Consider the following 19339-nt stretch of genomic DNA (forward strand, 5'->3'; position numbering starts at 1 on the left):
GTTACAATCCTGAAATACAAATTTTAAGGTTTCTGTTCAGTCATATAAGCAGACTTCTATTAATTTGTTCAGTTTTATTTCCAAACTGCAGGCTTTAGTTGATATGTTATCTTTAGTAGTGACAGATACACTATTCCATCCTTGAGGCTATGTTCAAGATGTTTCTCAGGCCTGAAAACAAAATTTCTATAGCAATTTTTTTTAGCTCAGTAAGACTTTTTTTCTTTCTTTCTATTACTTGCTTTGTCTCTACCTCTGTCTCTCTTCTACTCCTATCTCTCAACACTATCATGAGTGCTAATTTATGTGGTGATTCTACAATTCTAGTGCTACTTTATAATTCAGAAACTATTTGACACTTTACATTCTTAAAATCTGTCTCCAAAAACACCGCAGCCTGGTTATGACATTTCTCTGCTTCTAATTTTACAGAACTATGTGTGCCTGTGTGCTAAGTCGCTTCAGTTTGTCTGACTCTTTGCAGCTGTATGGACTGTAGCTTGCCAGACTCCTCTGTCCATGGGATTCTCCAGGCAAGAATACTGGAGTAAGTTGCCATGCCTTCCTCCAGGGGATCTTCCCAACCCAGAGATCGAAACTAAGTCTTATGTCTCTTGCATTGGCAGGCAGATTCTTTACTACTAGTGCCACCTGGGAAGCCCCTTATAACTATACATTTTTGTTTACAATTCTTAGAGTAGGATGTATGAGTTTTGCACTGATCAGTAAAATAATGCTTAAGACATTTTTATTTAGACATAAAATAATGTTTAAGACATTTCCTTAAGAAATAAAGGAAAGGAATGAATCCTATTTTTTTCTGGACTGAGATGTGGGCCTTGGGTATTGCTAAGACCAGTGGAAAATGTTAGAAATATCATGCTTTTTAATAACCTAGTAGCATGGGCTGAAAGGAGGCCGGAGAGTTTGCATCATTGTTTCTTATGCTACTTCTCCTTTAGAGTATGTTAAAAATAAAACAACCTTTCCTGGGTCTGAGACGGTTTTGGTATATCCTCCCAAAAGGCGAAGAATGGACCAGGTGATCTCTTGAGTTCTCCTCTAAATCTCTGACTCCCTAATTCATGGTCAGAATATCAGAGAGCCAAATTTATTCCTGTTTTAAGGAGGGGATTCTTGAAGGGTGGCCTCCTTTTATTTCACCTAGATATTATTTAAGCTGCATTAACTTGTTTGTATCAAGCTGAACTGAATTTCTGTGGTATTGAAGAGAAAAAAGTGCTCTTCCAACAGATACAAATGTTTTCCAGATCTACTGGTGGTAATTGACATAATTCATTTTAATGAGTTAGAAGTATTTGAAGAGCTTTCAGTGGAAACATGTGGAGCCACTCTATAAATTCCTAGGCTTTTAGAACCCGCTCTGTCTCCAGTGTTTCTACATTTGCCGTATCCAGTAAACTGATAAACAAAAATGATTTACTGTAAAATAGTTATAAGTAAAGAAATGTCCTCTGAGGATACAATAATTGTTTTCATTTTCCCTTCCCCAGTGCCAGTGGTATAATAAAATGCTAATAGATGCAAATTATGCATGATCTTTAATGCATACTAAAGAGAGACCATTTAGAAATCAGGTACCTTTTGTTGATGAGTAAGCAGGGGATTACTGTTGCCTTTTTAAGCCCTTGTACAGACCAGGAAGGTTTCTTCCTGGACTGTCTGCTTGTGCAGGCCCATCTCCAGACTGATAGAGTTAGACATTCCAGAGGAGGGGTGGAGACAGGATGAGGGAGGAGAAAAGGCAAACAAAAACATCTTTGACTCCAAGTGATTCCATAAGGAGATCTTGGAAAGAAAAACAAACATCGCCCCAACAGGACAGCCACTGTGACTTAAAGAAGAGAAAATTGAAATACATGAAAAATCAATGAGGTAATAATTAAACTGTGGGGCACACCATACAGCACCTTTCACGCATTTGGTAATAGAGGCAGGGAACTGAAGTCATCCGTAGTTAAAAGGGAGCAAAGAACAGCCGTCATCTTGAAGCTAATTTCATGATGAGACACTAAAAAACACATACCTGCTACAATATAGTGGGATATTTATAGGAGGTTAAAGATACAAATTAAAGTCCAGAAGCCTATACATTCCTGATTACCCAGCATTCTTAAATCAGTCCTCCTCAGTCTCACACCTGGGGTCTCAGCTGCAGCGTAGCTGTCATTTACGCTACCCATGGTCCACGATTGATGACAGTCATTCGCTGATGAAGCTGTATACATCATTTCTGTCCGAGCTGCACTGGCCAGATGGACCCTGACCATCCATCGCCTGTCAGGGACGCATCTGTTCACACGGCTGCTAGGGGTACTAACAAGTCATTGGCTTTCCAAAAGGACAGTGTCAGCTGGGTAGGCCACAACATTAAAACTGGCGTTCCTGGGTTTTTCTTTCTTTCTTTTTTTTTTTTAATCAAGAAACAGATGTTTTTCCTCTTAAAAACAAATGCATTGCATTGACTTTGCTAAAAAAAAAAAAAGTCATAGTAGAGATATCCAAAAGATCAAAGACACTTTATCAACTTCATATTGATAAAGCAAGTTGGTTTTCTTTCTTAAATTTGTTGTTGATGATGTTTCTATAAAATATCATCCATTCTAGATTATGATATTAAAATGTTGGTGAAGGTCTGGGGTGTTTTGTTATTAGTATTTGTTCCTATTGTGAAAAATCAATATGTATGCTGTTTTTTCTGAATCCAAGTTAATGCTGTTACATATTTTACTTCTTTGTATTAAATAAAACTATCTCCCTGACTGAAAAAAGTAATCTAAAGAAAGTTTTGCAATAAACTTAACCATAAATTGAATCAACAGCAAAATGGGTCAAGTTTGGTAAAGATCACATTTTCACTTTAATTCATTGCCCTTTGAAAATGTTTTTACAAAGAAATTATTTTATCATAAGGATGAAGTGATACCTAGGATTTAATTAGTCCTTGTATGTCAGGAGCCATCTGAGCACTTTCCCTATATTACTGTTTATTACCTATATTACTGTATATATTACCTATATTACTATATTATTGTTTATCACATCTCTGTGAAGTAAAGTTCTTATTATTCCCATTTTCCAGATCTGGAAACTGAGGAATAAAGAGTTAAAGGATCCACATCTAGTGTTCATGGTAGAGCTAGGGTTTATACCCACAGTAGGTCTGACACCAAAGTCCCCATGTTAATTTCCTTTTGCTTTGAGCTTCTAAAACTGATCTTCTAATATGGATCTAAATAGTCATTACAGCCAGATATCCTAATAGTTTTTCTAAATTGTTATGTCTGTTATAAAAAGGAAATTATGTTGCCTTGGCAAACCCTTAATGAGAGAGAGATTTTAAATTAAGCAAGAATGAGAACATGAGGCACAATCAGACAATTAACTGGCCTCCTTTTTAAATTAAAGACGGAACTTCTAAAAATGTGCTTTGTTATATAGAGACACATTTCAAAAAATGTTATAATCAACACCCACACAAATGTTCTTAAGTGGACGAAACTGTATAATTTACCCAAAATGATGTTGAAGAAAACAGAGCACATGGCATGACCAGTCTTCCACAGGTAAGTAAAGTAATGGCAACTGTTAGAGTAAACATGAATGTGGATGAGTGTTCATAGAGATCCTTAAAGTACAATTTATTTATATGCACATGTCTCAGATACAGCCTCTAGCTCTTTACTACTTCTGTTTCTTGATTTAGAAAATGAAAAAAAAAAAATGCATATTTTTTTCCATCAATGAAAATTATATTTTATAGATTTGGGTGAAAACTTACTGTAAAAGAAAAGAATCTAATTTTACTAGATGGAAAACTGATAAAGAGATGGAGGACATTTTCAAGGTCACAGAGGAGACATTTCTATATTGGCAATGTGAGACACATTGTTGAAAAATATGAGGGACTATAAACCTCATTTTGGCTGTCGGCTTTGGCAGCAGCAAGAGATCTGTGGGGAAATTTCTCCATAACTCTCCATTTTGGCTTCATAAATTGGCAAATCACATGATTTTTCTTGCTATGGGGGCCTTAACCTGCAATTAATTTACTTTGCACTTTTTCTTACAATTTTCCTTCATGTAGATTTAGGGTAAAACTGAAATCAAACTAAATTTCTTGATTTCTTCTACTGTTTTAAGTCATAAGTAAATACATTATTACAAAGAAAGTTTCCACAAATATGTATAGTAAGTCAGTATATACTGATGGCCATGATGTGTGGGTCCTCCTAGTTTAAATACAAGTGCTCCAGAATTGAAAGGGATTTTTGATCCCTATGAAGGAAAAGGAGTATATACAAGAACTTTAAACAAGCTCAAATGTTGTTTAATAAATTCTAAAAGCAAGGTGTAAAATTTGAGGATGAGATTTGCTTCCAGATAGAATTGTCAAAAAAACTTTATAGAGGAGGTAGTATTTGGAATGAGTCTTGACTAATTTATTTAGAAACTTTAACTTACGTTAGACAAAATGTGGTATCTCATACAGAGGGAAGAGTTCCTGAAGGTAGAAAAGCAAAGATCAGATGTCAAAGGTTGAAAAGAGGCAACACAGTGAATGGACTAATGTTTATATCATTACTAATGATCATCATCACTAATGTTTGCATCATCACTAATGTTGAATATTACTTATAATAACTGTTTTTTAATATTTACTTATTATTTGTTTGGCTTCATTGGGTCTTAGGTGTGGCTCACGGAATCTTTGTTTCATCACTTGGGATCTTTCCTTAGGGTACTTGGATCCTCTAGTTGTGGCCCACAGGCTTAGGTGCTCCAAGGCATATGGGATCTTAGTTTCCTGACCAGGGATCAAACCCACATCCCTTGCATTGCAAGGCAGATTTTTAACTACTTGACCATCAGGAAAGTCACGATAACTGCTTTTCTAATGTCTCCTAAATATGTGATTGAATGAATGAATGAGTAAAAATTAGTTAAAATCATCAAAGTTCTTGAGTATGAGTCAGGATTTATAATACTATCATTTAAAAAAAAACCTTTATTGTGGTAGGTAGAGTACTACTTCTTTAAAAAAATGTCTGCATCCTAAATCCCACTCCCTAGGATATATGAATACGTACATGGTGAAAGAGATTTTACAAATGTGACTAAAGGTAGAGATCTTGAGGGGCTTCCCAGGTGGCACTAGTAGTAAAATACCCACCTGTCAAAGCAGGAGACTTAAGAGATGTGGGTTCGATTCCTGGATTGAGTAGATCTGGAAGAGGGCACAGCAACCCACTTTAGTATTCTAGCCTGGAGAATTTCATGGACAGAGGAACCTGGTAGGCTACCGTCTGTTGGATCACAAGAGTTGGACACGACTGAAGCAATGCAGCATGCATGCGTGTTATTTGGGCATGGTTATTTGGACTTTCCAGATGGCTCAGAGGGTAAACAATCTGCCTGGAATGCAGGAGACAGAGGAGATGCGGGTTCGATCCCTAGGGTCGCAAAGAGTCGGACATGACTGAAGCGACTGAACACAGCACAGAGATCTTGACATGGGGAGATTACCTTGGCTTAGCCAGGTGGACCCAGCCTAATCCATGCATCCTTAAAAGTAAGCATGTCCACACTGTGGTCAGAGGGAGATGTGACTCTACAAAGCATGAGAGAGATGACCCTGCTAGCTCTGAAGATGGCGTAAAGGATGCCACAAGCCAAAAATATAAACCTCTAGAAAAAGTAGGAAAAAAAAAAAAAACAGTTCTTCCCCAAGACCTCCAGAAAGGAACGCAGCCCTGCCAGCACTTACTCTTTAGCTTTCTGTGACCCATATCAGACTTCTGACCTACAGATAATAAATGGATGTTGTTTTCAGCCAGTAAATTTGTGGTAATATGTTAAAGTAGATATATCTAGTTTATGTTGTGTAGGCATACCACAGTTTATGGGTCTATTGGGGTATTTTCAAGCTTGTATTGCCACCTCGGAAGTCAATGTTGAAATATACATCTAATTTGGTAACAACTTCCCCCCAGGAAAAAGAAAATCTATTTTTGAAGTGTTTATATTTGTGATTAAATGAAGTAGCATACTAAAATGACTGAGTAAAAGTTTGTACATCTCAATAGTGAAATTAATACAGAAATACTGTATTAATAGTAGTTTTCATCATTGGCCAAGATCTAGTTTGATTGTTTTTTGTAATTTTGCAACCTAATTTGATTTAATTCACTAAATTTCTTAAGCAACAGAAGAAATTTGAGAGATAAAAATCGGCAGAATTGTTGAGTTACATATTGTGGAATTCTGTCTATTCCATCTTGGGTATTCCATGGTGGTGGCTAGCTCAATGCTTTGACCACAGTGCAATCAATAATTATTGTTTTATTTGAGTAGTAAGTTCTGTAAATATGGTTTAAAAAATTGAGTGTCCCATTCCATTATCTATCCATTCAGAATAAATTGCTCTTCAATGTGCCAGGTTTCTGCTTTCATTTGGCTGACTTAAGACATATTAAGTATTATTTGTGATGTAGCCTGAAAGAAGTAGGTAGAAGGTCAAAAATTTATCTGGTAGTTTAGGCAAAGCATCTAGTCATTCCAAAGTGAATGTAAGAAATGTTTTGCTTATCCTGATTTATTTTCTGTAAACATTAAGGAAAACTTGCATTGACAAAAACTAATAAAGAATTTTGTGCTTACATCACTTTTCATATGTGTATCCGTAGCATACCTAGGATACTGAGTAAGCAAGTGGGTAAATAGCAGATTGAATTTTTAAATTGATGTGATTGATAGCAACATTGCATCTGAACGAAGTACTGCCTCTGAACTTTCTGGCCAGTGGCCTTGTCATGTCCACATAGAGCCAGGCAGCTTGCAAACCTCCCTTCGGCTTCATTTGCTGGACATACAGGGTTTTGTTTGTTGGGTTTCCGTTTCACTTCCATGTTCATGCTGAAGGAATTTCTTTTTTAACTTTGCAACCACAGAGGATCCAATTCCGCCATCCAATTATCTGTCTTCTCACCTCTGAATTGCCACAGAGCTGCTCAGAGGAAGAAAGTGAGATCAAGTCGACTGAGCAAAAGATTGTGCCTGGAGAGGTTGGTTAGGGTGGCAGAGCATTCTGTGGCTCAGAGGTGCTGCCGGAGTCTTGTGGAGAAGTGTGCGGGCCGGGGTGGACCTGGTGGGCTTTGGATTAATCTGACTCAGAAAAGTAGACTCCAAATCAATCACCAAAGACTTATTAAAATACTAAACTAACTGCATTTCCTTCTGTATTTGTGAACCTGGGATTGGACACAAGTTTCACTTAGCTGTGATGTGAGGGAGACGGTCTTTTAATTTCTGTTTGCTTCTCTTAAACAAAGCCCATGACAGTCAGCAGAGTCTCAAAGGTGAAGAATGACCAGACACACGCAGTGGTAACTCTCTTATTTTGTGGCAAGTACTAAATCCAGACTTTGATCCCTTCCCCCATGGAATGGCTCCTTCCAGTTATTTTTCATGTTGCTGAGGTTTAAAAAAAAAAACCTAAGTTTTCTTTTTTCTGCTTAGAATAAGAAACTTTCATGACTTGAAACCACTCACTTCTTTCAGCCCTGACAGATTTCCACGCTACCTTGTTTACATTTGTTTGTCTTTTTAAACTCACCTGAAGATCACAAGATGTAGAGGCAAACAGACCTGAGATTGTTGTTCATTCTCTCAGGTACCAGCTGTGGAACATGAACCAGATGCAGGGGCTTCCTGTGACTATTTCCTTAACTGTCCTTCACCACCTCCTGGAGTTTGCTAAACTCATGTCCTTTGAGTCAGTGATGCTATCTAGCCATCTCATCTGATACCAACCCCTTCTCATTTTGTCTTCAATCTTTCCCAGAATCAGAGTGTTTTTCTAATGAGTCAGCTCTTCGCATCACATGGCCAAAGGATTGGAGCTTCAGCTTCAGCGTCAGTCTTTCCAATGAATATTCAGGTTTAATTTCCTTTATGATTGACTGGATTGATCTCCTTGCAGTCCAAGGGACTCTCAGGAAGTCCACAGTTCAACAGCATCAATTCTTTGGTGCTCAGCCTTCTTTATGGTCCAACTCTCACGTCCGTCCCTGACTACTGGAAAAACTGTAGCTTTAACTAGATGGACCTTTGTCAGCAAAGTAATGCCTCTGCTTTTTAATATGCTGTCTAGGTTTGTCATAGCTTTTCTTTCAAGGAGCAAGCGAATTTTAATTTCATAGCTGCAGTCACCATCTGCAGTGATCTTGGAGACCAAGAAAATAAAGTCTGTCACTGTTTTCCATTTTTTCCTCTTTGCCATGAAGTGACTGGACCAGATGCCATGATTTTAGTTTTTGAATGTTGAGCTTTAAGACAGCTTTTTCACTCCCCTCTTTCCCCTTCATCAAGAGGCTCTTTAGTTCCTCTTTGCTTTCTGCCATTAGGGTGGTATCATCTGCATATCTGAGGTTGTTGCTGACTTTTCTCCCACGCTCATGTGTTCATTCTGCAAATTAGTCTCGTCCAGTCACTAGAGGTAGAAACATGAATAGTGCCTGTCCTCAAGGAGTTTCAGCCTGCTAGATACAAATGGCAAATTCGAAGGTAGTGACTATAATAAAGTGTGGAGGGGGTTAGGGGAGACTAGCTCCCAAGCTCTGTGAGGTGCCTGTCCATGACTCCACCACAGCCCGTGGTCGGAGGCAGGATTAGGGGAGAAACATAAAGCACCAGCACCCTAACATGTAATCAATAAAGGTTCCTTCCTGGTCCAGAGGATACTCTTAATTAGTTGGCACTGTACTTTTATTTCCTTTTATGATGTTTCTCAAATGGATTTTTAATATTTCTGTGTCCCTTATTTTAAGATCCTGGCAAAATGAGACTGCAGGTTTCACTTTCCTTATTAAATATTTTACTTTAGTGCCTAAGAAGTTAAGCTCTGGCCTCCGACTTCCTTGCTTAAAATGCCACTTGTGCCACCACAGGCCATTTGACCTTGAGCAACTTGCTGAACTCTCTGTGTCCATGTTTCTATTTTCAGCAAATGCAAATAATAAATTAGCCTACTTCACAAGATCATGGCTGGCTGAAAAGAGAAGTGTGAAGCACTTAGCCAGACAGAAGTATTAATTGTTCCTATTATTATTATTATTTACTCTCTTGTCTTCCTGAGAGTATAAGAAATACTGAGAGACCAAAAGGTCACTTTTGGGTTATTGGTGGCACCTTCTGCTTTTGTTCTCTTGTGGCTGTGAGGAAAGCAAAGTGCCCTTCACAGATCATGTTCTGGGATTAGTTGAGGAGAAGGCATGGAGGCTGGGGGTGTACAGCAGAGTCAGGTCTACCTGCTATACCCACAAGAAATTAAGCAAGCAGTATCTTTGAATGAGAAAGATCCTCTACTCTGCTATGAATTCCTTAAAACCTGGACTTAACTTTAGTTATCTTTGTAACTATAATGCCTAGCATGCTCCCAGGAAGCTGCTAAGACCTTGAGCAATTTCACATAGATGTTTCATCACAGGTATTTAATAATATTGGTGAGTGAATGAATGATTGAATTGAAGATGGTTATCATCCAAGCACCACCACTTGAGGCTGGCAGCTCCTAAGACAGCTCAAAAAAAAAAACTCTGTTAAAAACATAAGTGTTCCTCAGGACTGAGAATCCTATTGAAAGTTGCCACGCATGTTACCTGGCCAAGAGACATGAAATAAAAAACATGCTGATGACAGAAGAAGAAGAAACACAAGACACATGGAACAAAGTATAGAGGAATACAAACTCTTAAATAAGAAAAATCCTTGTTTATATCTCGGCTCCATCCTGTTGCAGGTATCTTGACAAGATACAAAAAATCTGATACTCTGTTTCCTCATTGGTAAAGTGGAGGCTTCAAATCTGCCTGAGGACATAGTAAGAATCAAAACAAACTTGTCAAGTGGTAGTGTTACAATGAGAGTTAAGGCCTTGGCCTCCAGACCCGATCATCTTAATTTAAATCCCAGCTCTGTCATTTAGTAACTGTGGGCATATTGGTTTCACCTCTCTGAGTCTCAGTTTCCTTGTCTCTAAAACGATGAAAATAGTTAGGGTTGCTATGAGGATTAAATGGGTTAATACATGTGGAAGTGCTTAAAAGAATATCTAGCACAGAGCAGGGCTAATACATATTTGCTATTTTTTCTTAATATTTATTTTTATTTATTTGTTTGGCTGTGTAGGATCTTAGTTGTGGCATGTGGGATCTAATTTCCTGACCAGGGATGAAATCCAAGACCCCAGCATTGAGAGCTCAGAGTCTTAGCCACTGGATCACTAGGGGAGTCCCTGTATTTGCCATTTTTAAAAGCAATTTGACATACTAAAAGTATTTCATTTTGCATTCAAACCGGACTACATCTTTCTTGGTTCTCAAGTGAAAATAAGATTCCTAGAGAAAAAAAGTCCATTACTCTTGAGTTTTTAGTCTAGTATGTCTATGTAAGTTCAATAATAGGGACCTGTAATTAGTTACTAATGCCTATAATAATCACTTGAATCATTTGAATTTGACTTTGGACCGTATTTCCATCTTGTTTTTTGTACAAGAAATTTTATGAAATCTAGTGCTAAAATTATTTTTAAATGACCCCCAAAAATACTTTTTAAGAAATCCAACACCCAGATTGACATGATGAGTACTGTAAGTTACATATGAGGCTGAGGCATAGGGTAGGAATAGGAGTAAGGAAAAATACTTTAGGAAACCACAAAAACACCGTCTACTTTGGCCTAAACATTAGATTACAGAGTGTGGAACCTGTTGACTCCTATAGCATTTACTACTCTCACCTATATTTTGTCACTGACATTTTTGTTTTTCCAATCAGTTCCCAACTCTGATATCACTGTGTCTTAATAGAAGTGTTTTAGGTGGAGAATGCAGAAGCACAATGGGATAAGTCATCAAGGGAAATTTCAGACATTTTGAAGACTGATGCTATTCAGTAGATTGCAATTCATTGCCCTTTGTTATAATCTGTTTTGTTGATGTGAGAAACTGGCCATCCAGCATTAAAGTGTTCACTTTGGGATTTAAAAGGAGTAGAAAAACCCATCTGTTGAGCCCCAGGTGTGTTTAGAAATCTACTGTGTGTGTGTGTGCGCTTGTTAGTTGCTCAGTCGTGTCTCACTCTTTGTGACACTATGGACTGTAGCTCGCCAGGCTCCTCTGCCTATGGGGATTCTCCAGGCAAGAATACTTGAGTGGGTTACCATGCCCTCCTCCAGGGGATCTTCCCAACCCAGGGATCGAAGCCAGGTCTCCCACATTGCAGACAGATTCTTTACCATCTGAGCCACTAGGGAAGCCCAAGTTTCTACTAGGTTCTTCAAATATATTATCACATTTAATCACATAAAACCCTGTATGATATGTATTAAATTTTCAATTTTCCAGAAAAAAAGAAACTGAGACTCAGCAATATCAGTAACATATACAAGATTACACAGAATTAAAAGCCAGAAAACAAATAAGTTGTGGTAACTAATTGCTTGAATTATAGAGATTATTATGAAGAATATAATTATATTCAAGGTTCAAGGTAAAATTGTTGGAGCAGAAACAGGGGACAGCTTTCACCAAAGAAAGTCTTTTGATGGTGCTAATGAAAGCAGTTTGTTGGTTTACATCATATATATTCTTGGCTCAAATATTGTTTATTGTACTTTACAATATAAGAACATTGAGCATCAAAATTTTCACTTTTCATATATTTTTGTCATGTTGTATAATTGGCTATTATTATTATTATTATGCCCATGCTGTGCAACTTGTAGAATCTTAGTTCCCCAACCAGGGATTGTAACCCCCTGGCTGTGAAGCAAGGAGTTGTAACCACTGGACAGCCAGGGAAGTCCCTTATGTTTATAATTGTAAGACGAGCACTCTTCATACAGTTCCACTTCCTGTTTCCAAAATAGGCTAACGGGGACATTATGGGGACAATTGATTAACTTTGAGAAAGGTCTATAAATTCACTAAATATTGTATCAGTGTTAATTTTCTAAGTTTTATAATTGTACTATGGATAAGTAAGACATTTCTCTTGATAATTTAAATTTTTTATTTTGAAATACCTAGGGCTTGTTTAGAAACTACAAAATAGTAGACAGAATTTTATAAATCCTTCACTCAGTTTCCCCTCATGATAACATTTTACTTAAATAATGCATATTTTTTACAATTATTTTTCTGTAAACAGAAAATCGACATAGATTTAATACCATTAATTAATCCGTAAACCTTAATCAGAGTTCACCAACTGTCCCTTTTAAGTAATTTTTGTAGTCTGGATTATAATCTGAGATCCCATATACCCTGAGGAGTCATGTCTCCAAATCTGTAGACTTGTTGAGAAACTCAACACCACACTTATGGCAGAAAGTGAAGAAGAACTAAAGAGCCTCTTGATGAAAGTGAAAGAGGAGAGTAAAAAAGTTGGCTTAAAGCTCCACATTCAGAAAACTAAGATCATGGCATCCGGTCCCATCACTTCATGGGAAATAGATGGGGAAACAATGGAAACAGTGAGAGACTTTAGTTTTTGGGGATCCAAAATCACTGCAGATGATGACTGCAGCCATGAAATTAAAAGTCACTTGCTCCTTGGAAGAAAAGCTATGACCTATCTAGACAGCATATTAAAAAGCAGAGACATTACTTTGCCAACAAAGGTCCATCTAGTCAAAGCTATGGTTTTTCCAGTGGTCATGTATGGATGTGAGAGTTGGACTGTAAAGAAAGCTGAGTGCCGAAGAATTGATGCTTTTGAACTGTGGTGTTGGAGAAGACTCTTGAGAGTCCCTTGGACTACAAGGAGATCAAACCAGTCCATCCTAAAAAAAATCAGTCCTGAATATTCATTTGAAGGACTGATGCTGAAGCTGAAAATCCAATACTGTGGCCACCTGATGCTAAGAACTGACTCCTTGGAAAAGACCTTCATGTTGAGAGAGATTGAAGGCAGGAGGAGAAGGGGATGACAGAGCATGAGATGGTTGGTTGGCATCACCAACTCGATGGACATGAGTTTGAGTAAACTCTGGTAGTTGGTGATAAACACAGGGAAGCCTGGCGTGCTGCAGTCCATGGGGTCGCAAATAGTCAGACACAACTGAGCAACTGAACTGAACTGAAGTGAGTAACTCATGATGCTGAAGAGGCCTGGCCAGTTAATTTGAAGTTTATTCCTTATTTTGGGTTCCTCGGGTGTTTTTTCAAAACTAGATTGAAGTTAATGCATCTTTGTGAGAATAACAGACAAGTGATATTGTGCCCTTCTTACTGTACCATATGAAAAGGTGCATGAATATCAGTATTAGTCATTGTAGCAGTTGCTAACTCTGATCACTTGCTAAGGTGATGTCTGTTAGGTTTCTCCAAAGAAAAGTCTTTATTTTTTTATCTAGAGTTAAGATGAATTCAAGGTTAAGGTCCTAGTAGTCCATAGTGCCAAGTCTGCCCAAGACTTCTGACACCAGCTCCTGAGAGTTTATCAAACAGCAAAGTCTGAGGGAACCATTCCCACAAAACTGCCCTCACATCAGATCAGCTGGCCATAAACTTAGGAGTTCCCAAGAACACCTTCAGGTTAACTAGTTTACTAGAAAGATGCCCAGAACTCACTGAAGGCTATTACACATATCGGTTATTCTAGGCAAAGGAAAGAAATTAGAACCAGCAAAGCAGAGTCCAGAAGAGTTTAAACATAAAGCAGGAACATGTGACTCTCTTAGCATTGAAGTGTGACAACGCACAGAGTACTGCCAACCACTGATGCGTTTTGAAGCTTCAGAGTCCAGAGTTTTAACTGGCGTTTTATTAAATAGGACTGATTGATTGAATCATTGCCCACATGGTTGAACTCAGTCCCCTCTCCCCCTCAATAATCTCATGATTGGTCTTTCTGGCTTTCAGCCCCAACCCTGAATTATCTTCTTGTTAGTGGTTGGCTCTCACCCCGAGTCACTTTGTTAGCATAAACTATCTAGGGGCCCAACATGAATAACAAGCACATTCTTATTCAAAAAGTTCCAAAAGTTTAGAAGTTACCTGCCAAGAACCAAGACAAAGCCCCTATCTTTCTTTGGATTGTGGCAAAAATCTTTATTAATTTTCTTTTGATTCATAAGTGTCTTGTAGAGAGATATTATAGATTGTGTAGTCTCATGTCCAAATGTCCTGTTTCTCATGATACTTCTGCCCACTGATTTAGTATCCATTTATGATTCTTATCTGCAGTAATTATTACCATGATGCTTGCCAAATGATGAGGGTTTTTGTTTTAAGAAAAAAAAATGGAGGTTTATGAGTAAAAAGACATCAGATCTGCAACTTACTTTCAAAATGTTAAAAGAAATAATATGCATATATTTTGTGTGCTTAGTCACTCAGTTGTGTCCGATTCTTTTGTGACCCTGTGCACTATATAGACTGCCAGGCTCCTCTGTCCATGGGATTTCTCAGGAAAGAAGACTGGAGTGGGTTCCCATTTTCTCTTCTGGGGATCCTCCCAACCCACGGATCGAACTCATGTCTCCTGTATCCCCTTCATTGCAGATGGATTCCTTACCTGTTGGCCATATATTTTAGAGAGACAAAAAGAAAATGGGAAGTTAACACTTGCGGAATCTGAGTAAAGGGTCTTAGGAATTGTTTAAACTAATCTGGAACTTTTCTATAATTCTGAAATTACATAAGAATAAAAATTTTTTAATAACTTAATGTTTACATCAGTAGTATGTTTGATTGAGAGTATTTACAGGTTGAAACAAAAAAATATATGCACTGACTTCAAAGATAAATCTTCAAATTATGGCTAATAGTAATAGGTTGTCAAATTTCTTCTAAACTTACCAAAGTGTTTATTCCTAATTATCAAGTGAAAAATACAAGAGTAACAGGGGGTTTAGGTGCTTGCCCTGTCTATTAAATTTTCTCTTAAATTCAATTGTCCTAGGCTTTGTTCAGGGAACTTATATAGTAATTCTAGGGAATAGTGAATGGTTTTGGCTCCAGGGTTTTTAGAAAATGCTCAATTCATGCTTATTAAACATTGTGAAACAAACAAAAAAATATATGCAAACTAAAAATACATATCAAACTAAAATAAAATTGTGGAGGTTCCATTATCATAATTAATGGATCTATAGAAATGTAGAAGGAATAATCAATAATGATAAAGTCATCATATATAATAACTGTATTTGCAAAAAAAAATCTTTAATAAAGTGATTAAAATACATTTTGGTGCTATAATAGTATACTAAAATTTGAAATAAATGCTCTGGATAAAGAAAAACTGTATAGAAGAAGGAAGATGTGTGAGAAATCTGTAATTCAGCTCTAATTTGTGAATTCATTTGGTGGTTGTATTGGGGGTTTGTGATGAGCAATAGCTTTCCTGATACTAAACACTAATTTGTTATAACCATGCCTACATTTTTTCCCCCGCATCACCAAACTACCTCATGAAAGGTGTCGACTTTGAGTAGTGTGGGCTGCCATTTCTGCTGGCAGCTGCCAACTGATTATAATCTGCCATTTCACTGGGGCCAGTCCAGCAGAGTTTGCCAATGTGCTGGGAGAGGTCCAGCAATTCTTTGGATGTAGAATGGCTTTACCTGGAAGAGCTTTGTCGGTCAGGATGGAGCAATTCCCTGAGCTAAGCTCAACAGCCTATGGAAGTAGGTCGAAAGAGTCCTTTCTGGCTAAGGCTCAGGTGACTTCAGAGTAGCTTTGCTAAGAAGAGTTCAGCAAACCACTGAGAGAAATCCACTGGAAACAGTCTGACAATAAATTAAGGGAAAATTCAATGGCAATATTCCAAAAGCTATAAAAGCAACCCATTAGAAATTAGAGGCATTACATAGATCCATAAGGAGAATTCTTGGCAGCCTGGTAAGTGCACTAATTTTTTTTCCTGTCTTTTTTTTTTTTTTTTACATTTGTTGCAAAACAGCTTCGGAATGGTATAGAAACAGCAAATCAACTTTTAAAATATATACTTTATAAAATTTATGCATTATATTAAAATATGTATATTTATTATCCCCTGGAAGTCTAACAGTGTATATTACTCGAAGCTAAATAGTATAGAAACGAGTTTGATTTATATTTTGTATGAAGATGCATTATTATATATAGTAATATATGTATAGTAATACATTGTTACTAGAAAGATTGAGGTTGGGGAGAGGGGTTGAAAAATAATTTATGAAAAGAAATTTCTTTTATGAGTAAAAATCAAAGCAGTTCTTCAGAACTGAAAAAAAAGATAAATACCAATTTAGTGTTGAAATGACTTAATTTTGTTTCTCTCTGGGCAAAAACACTATTGATTTTCAATTTAGCATCAATAATGAGGAAAATTCATCCTCAACCCTTTACCACTGCCTAAAAAGTCTATTTACTCATTAGCTCTCTAATAATCAGGGTTGAGTGAATAAAATTTCAGAGTTTATAGTACTAATAGATATTTATAAAATTATACCTCTATCATGTGTAAATAGAGAGAAATTACCAAAAATAACAATCATTTCTTTTGTAAATTTTTACTTTTTTAATAATACTTTTCACTGTAGATGTACTAACAATATCTGAAAGTTATTGATCTATAGGTCAATAAAACAAGTACTAACCCAGTACTAGTTGTCAGACTAGTATTTTAATATTATAAAAAAGTTACAAAAATGGTAGAAAGCATAATCCTTACTTTGGAAAAGCTTGCATTTTAAATATATTTGAGTTTCTATATATTATATTATTAATCAAATTAAATAAAGAAGTAAACCATCCATACTGTACTCTAAACCCAAAACAGCTATATTTATCATGTGTTCTTTAAGTAACTAGCAGTAAATGATTACAGTCCAAATGGCCAGAGATATTTTTAAAAGCAAAAAACAGAAATCATTTATAATAACATTTGAAAGAATCAGGGAAATTTACAGTAGAGGAAGGAAATATAAAAATTGGAAAATAAATATTCAAATGGAATAAAATCTTCCATCTACAAGATGTTCTTTTGGTGTATTTTGTTATAGTATTATATTATTTGTTTTAGATAATGCACAGTGAAAAGAATTTAAGTTTTGTAAAGAATAAGACTAAAAAAAGACATAAATTCTCTTGCATTTTTGGAGTGAAACTGTTTTAAAACTTGCCAAATGACCTTTCTGATCTTTGGTACATAGGATGAGAGATAGGAGCTTATACGTTCCCTGGAGTGTTTTGTAGAACACTTTACATTTTGGGACAAGGACACAGTACACTATAATTTGGTTGCTTTCAGGAAAATCTGTTTACCAGTTGAAAATTACGTTATGAGATAATAACAGGGTAAATTTTACAATGCTTGCAAAACATGTATTGATATTTAATCAAGCTATTGTTTAAACAGCTGATCTTGTGAAATTTTACACAAATATTGGATTTTTCTGGTATTATTTTAGACATAGTCAAAGACTCTTCCATATTACTTTTCAAGTAAAGTATCAAAATAGCCTGTGAGGTTTATAATCATTCAGTGCTTAATTTTAAAATGTCAGCACTTGTGCACTGTTGGAACAACCACACTGAATCTGGAGTTTCATGATATTACAAACAAATCATCTCCAGATATCCCCTTTGTTCTTTTACCATTATAGAAGATGGACATAAACAGGTCTTTATTATAGTATGCAATTTGAAAATAAAATATTGCATTATTTTTGTAGTGAAATGTATTTCTGCTTAAACATGTTACTTTATAATCAAGTTTATTTATGAAAAATAAGTAATAATATTCTCTTAGAAGTTCTCTGTTCCTTACTACCATAAGAATAAGACACAGCTCCATTCAGCATGGGGAGGTTGAATCAATAAAGTTACAGCCAAATAATATTTGTTTAGCATCTTATATTTTATAATACATATTAACATACATTGTCATACTTAATCATTATGTCAAAACTGCGAAATTTTGTTGTTGTTCAATTGCTCAGAGCTGTCTGAGTCCTTGCGAACCCATGGACTGCAGCATGCCAGGCTTCCCTGCCCTTCACTATCTCTCAGAGCTTGCTCAAACTCATGACTGTTGAGTTGATGATGCCATCCAACCATCTCATCCTCTGCCACCCCCTTCTCCTCCTGCCCTCAATCTTTCCTAGCACCAGGGTCTTTTCCAATGAGTCAGCTCCTTACATCAGGTGACCAAATTATTGGAGTTTCAGTGTCAGCATCAGTTCTTCCAATGAATATTCAGGGTTGATTTCTTTTAGGATTGACTGGTTTGATTTCCTTGCAATTAAAAGGACTCTAAAAAGTCTTCTCTAGCACCACAGATCGAAAGCTTCAATACTTGGGCACTCAACCTTCTTTATGGTCCAACTCTCACATCCATACATGACTCCTGGAAAAACCATAGCTTTGACTATCCTGAACTTTGTTGGCAAAGTGATGTCTTGGCTTTTTAATATACTCTCTAGTTTTGTCATAGGTTTTTTCCCAAGGAGCAAGCGTCTTTTAATTTCATGGCTGCAGTTACCACCCTCAGTGATTTTGGAGTCCAAGAAAATAAAATCTGTCACGGTTTCTATTTTTTCCCCATCTGACATGAAGTGATGGCACCCGGTGCCATGATCTTAGTTTTTTGAATGCTGAGTTTTAAGTCAGCTTTTTCTCTCCCCTCTTTCACCTTCATCAAGAGGCTCTTTAGTTCCTCTTGGCTTTCTGCTATTAGGGTGATATTATCTGCATATCTGAGGTTATTTATATTTCTCCCAGCAATCTTGACTTCAGCTTGAACTTCATCCAGCCCGCCATTTAGCATGATGTACTCTGCACATGAGTTAAATAACCAGGGTAAAAAGATACAGCCTTGACATACTTCTCCCAACTTGGAACCAGTTTGTTGTTCCATGTCCAGTTCTAAATGTTGCTTCTTGATCTGCATACAGATTTCTCAGGTGGTAAGGTGGTCTGGTATTCCATTTCTTTAAGAATTATCCACAGTTTGTTGTGATCCACACAGTCAAAAGATTTAGCATAGTCAGTGAAGCAGAAGTAGATGTTTTCCTGGAATTCCCTTGCTTTTCATACGATCCAATGGTGATGGCAATTTGATCTCTGATTCCTCTGCCTTTTCTAAATCCAGCTTGTACATCTGGAAGTTCTTGATCCACGTACTGTTGAGGCCTAGGTGAAGGATTTTGAGCATCACCTTGCTAGCACTGATGTGGGCAAAAATCCCTTAGAAGAAATGGAGTAGCCCTCATAGTCAACAAGAGTTCAAAATGAAGAACTTGGGTACAATCTCAAAAACAACAGAG

This window comes from Giraffa tippelskirchi, chromosome 3, assembly GCF_054371585.1.
Source record: "Giraffa tippelskirchi isolate mGirTip1 chromosome 3, T2T-mGirTip1v1.2.pri, whole genome shotgun sequence".
Classification (NCBI taxonomy): domain Eukaryota; kingdom Metazoa; phylum Chordata; class Mammalia; order Artiodactyla; family Giraffidae; genus Giraffa; species Giraffa tippelskirchi.